We start from the raw sequence: 3901 nt of genomic DNA on the forward strand, positions 1-3901 counted from the left end.
GAAGAGCGGAAGCACATTCCTGAGAACTCAGCGATGCCCACTGGGGTAAGCCACGCTGCTGCCCCCAGCCCGGCTCCCAGGAGATCTGGCAAATACCCCAGCTCCTCCACTTCCGGCCATGGGACCTTGGGCGGGTTCCTGACCTCAGCAACCCTCGTGGTCCTCACCCGCACCTGCCCAAAGCACCGGAAAACCCAGTGATCAAGATCTATAATGCCCAAATGCAAGATTTTAAAAGGCAAAATTAATGCAAAAAAAATACACGATGAGCAAAAGACCAAAATGTTCAACATGGACGGAACTCAGCCCTGCCCCTGGGCTGGCATGATGCCCCTCATCCCTTCATCCCCTGGCCCCTCACCCTCATCCCAGCCCTGCCGTGTTGGCAGGTCACTGCTCCAAGCACAGGCGTCACAGCCTGGCACTGTGTGCCCTGCCCCATGGACCAGCCAGGTGGATTAGAACGCAGGCTTGCCCACTTTCTACCTGTGTGATCATGGGCAAGTCAGTCAATCTCTCTAGGCCTCAGTTTCCTCATAAATAAAATGGGATGAGAATAGTATCTGTCCCTCAGAGGCGAGGGAGGATTAAGTGAGATGAGGCATTTAACAAGCCTATACAGCAAGCTCTCGGCAAAACTGACTGTCTGTGAAAATAATCAACAAATAGGAGTTAAATGTGCTACAGCCTCTCTCACATGACAAGGACTTGTACAAATGAGTATTGTTTCCATCACAAGGATTTGTGAGCATTGGGAGTTATAACCCTATGCTTTTACCTCTGGGACAGTAGACAGTCACTGGGGACCACGGGGAAAGTGCCAAGCAAGCCCTTCCATCTCCAGTGTCAGACCCTCTGCACGAAGCACAAGACATTGATCAGGACACAGCTGAAAGTTTATGATGCCACAGGGAACAATATTGTTATTATGACTACTGATGCTCTAATCATTTATTTCTGCACTATTTTGAACTTTTTCCCAAATGCCTTGTATTCTCTGATGTCCCTCCTTTTTAAAAAATATTTGAAACTGTCTATGAGAAACCAGCCAAACCCCCCCAGAATCATAAATGGGGCATTGAAGAGTCATATTCTCTAAACACGCTTCCTGCAGACTGTAAACCATACCCAGCTGGAGACCACATCAAAGACACATGCCCGGTCTCTCTGTCCCCAGCACACAGAAACTCCTCAAGAAGTTTGCAAAACAATGAAAACAGCTCACTGTCAAGTAAGAGTCTCTTAGCAACAGCAACTTGCTTTTCTTACCTAGTGTTATTTATCAAAGACATGATTTGTGAAAGGATTGTTTACATAGAAAATATAAATATTTATCTATACCTGTGGCTTAAAGCAACCTGTACAACCTATAGCACTGCTCCTTGTGGTTCTTTGTGTAGAGACTTTGGGAAATCAGCTATAAAGCCTGACAATCCCCTAGCCTCATTACAAAGCAATTTGTCCTTCCTGCTTTCATCACAGGCACGCACGCAGAGGGTGGGTGTGAAGCTGCGTGGATTTCAAACACGTTGCAGCACGGTGCAAACACCAAGCCAGGTGGTTAAGAGGTAAGAGGGGCACAGCCAGTCACCTCCCCAGTGGCCACGGGACAACAGTATTTTGGAAGCAGGCTTTGTACGGGAGTGTAAATGCTTACGTTATAAATACCGCTGGTCCAGATTCTCACAATCAACAGATTCTTGTTTTCTCTCCACCTCCCCACAAAGGAGTAAAATAGATCTTAGTGTTCTGCCCCAGATGACATAATCCCTGACCAATTCAATCTCCAATACTGGATGGGGAAATTTAAGCCCAGAAACGGCTCCATATGCCACAAGCAACCCAAGACAAAGCCACAAGGAAAACCACCCACCCCCCAAGCCCTCTAGACTAGGCTAAGCTCCGGATCTACACAGACGCACACATCACACTTTTCTGAGAAGTCTCCTATCTCTGCCCTGACGGGTCACAGCTGTTCAGAGGGAGCACCCGGCTTTGCAAAGGAGCCGGACTTGCCCTTCTGTTAACTGTGCCCAGTGCCAGGGCTGCCCATTCCCAACACACATCTGGACAAGCATCTGGAACGCTGGAATAGGATTCATCCTGTGGACCCGACGGCTTGAGAAAGCTCCTGTAGATGCCCGAAGAGACTGGCGCCCAGATGGTTTCTGGATGAAGAGTCACCGTTGTTTGTAACTTTTTCAAATATCATGAGTCTTATTAGAAAAATGCCAAATCTGATTCATAAACCTCGTCCTGCACTTGGAACTTGAAACCTCGCTTAGTCTTTGGCTCTGGAGCAGGACTGACTGCTGACCCTGGGAGAAGGCTCTGGAGGCTCTGACTTCAGGCCTGCTTCATGGAAATGGATCCCCATCAACCATAAAATCACCTTCTTTCTTCCTGATTGTTCATAGAGTCTTGTGATGAGAAAATTTACCTGCTGCGCTTAAAATAAGACCCTTGAACACTTACCATGGGAGAAGCTGGAACACAGCCCAACCTCTAGAACACCATGGCCTACTTGCTTTAATGACAGCCATTCCAAGCAGCTCACCTGAGAAGGTAATTGTAAACCTCAAGATTACACCAAAGGTGTAATTTTATGTGTAGACTTGACTGAGCCACAGGCCACCCAGACATTGGCTCAAGCATTATTTCTGGATGTGTCTGTGAGAGTGGTTCTGGTTGAGATTAACGTTGCAATTGGTAGACTGAGTAAAGCAGATTGCCCTCCCCAACTCAGGTGGGTCTCACGCAATCACTTGAAGGCCTGAATAGACAAGAAAGGCTGACATCCCACAAGGGAGAGAATTTCTCTTGCCGGACTGCCTTTGAGCTGGGACCTCATTCTTTTTTTTTTTTTTTCCTGCATTCAGACTAAAACTGAAATCTTAGCTCTTCTTGGATTTCAAGCCTGTATGTGTGCATACACACACACACACACACACACACACACACACACACACACTTGGTTCCATTTCTCTGCAGAACCTTGCCTACTCCAAAAGGCCATTAGCAAGAACCCTCATACATGCATCAAACACCAGTTTTGACACAACGAGCTGAAGAAATTACATTTCAAATAATCAACTCTCTGAGCCACAATACCTTTCACAAGAAAGGAGTACTTTCTGCTGTTTCACTACTGGACATGTTAATAAGGGAAAACCAGGACTTGTGAGAAGTTGAAAGAGACTCAGCCTCATCCATGGCAGAAGGTGACTGGCTGTGCCAGAGAGAAACCACATGTATGATTGGAGTTGCGTGGGGAGGGATGGGTGGAGGGGGCCTCACCTCATGTATTTTTCAAATTAAAAGGTGAGCCCTTCCTTTACTAGCTGTGTGTGAGTCAGAAGCTGGGAGATGCATGAATAGTCGATCAGCATTTCCCGCAGACCCTTAGATTCCCAAGCCTCACTGTCCCGGGTCAGAGAACAGAGACACCCTGCCTCGGAGAGGAAGACGTGAGATAAGGGGAAAACAGATTCGTTCAAAGCCTACATGACCTCACCGAGTCCTGCTGTCTCTTCTGAGTGTGGATGCTCTAAAGCATCTTTTCTGATCAGTAGCAGTCCCTAAGAGTTGAGCTCCTCCCGGGTGCCAGCTAAGCAATTTACATGTAAGATCACATGCAAAACATATAAATCACCCTATAAGGCAGTGCTGTTATCTCTGTGTTCCAGACGAGGAAACTGAGGCTCAGAGAGGTCGATCTCCCCAGGACCAAGGACCAAGGGCTGCTCCAGCACGAACCTCCCTGGAGGCTCACCTTGAACCACCTCATGCCGGGCAAGAGGCAAGGTGCCAGTTCCCCCACTCACTCCCTCTGCAAGCCCACTCCACGCCGCCACTAGACTCCGCCTCCACTTATCTTTTTTTTTTTTTTTTTTTTTTTTTG

At 47.6% G+C, this 3901-nt stretch overlaps 1 protein-coding gene across 1 annotated transcript in view; it reads right to left on the bottom strand.

Moving 5' to 3' along the window:
- FAM174B (family with sequence similarity 174 member B) overlaps window positions 1–3901 on the bottom strand; it is an 18487-nt gene that overhangs the window by 310 nt on the left and 14276 nt on the right. The gene's annotated exons all lie outside the window — the stretch shown is intronic.

The sequence above is a fragment of the Lipotes vexillifer genome, unplaced genomic scaffold, assembly GCF_000442215.2.
Source record: "Lipotes vexillifer unplaced genomic scaffold, Lipotes_vexillifer_v1.1 scaffold1503, whole genome shotgun sequence".
NCBI lineage: Eukaryota > Metazoa > Chordata > Mammalia > Artiodactyla > Lipotidae > Lipotes > Lipotes vexillifer.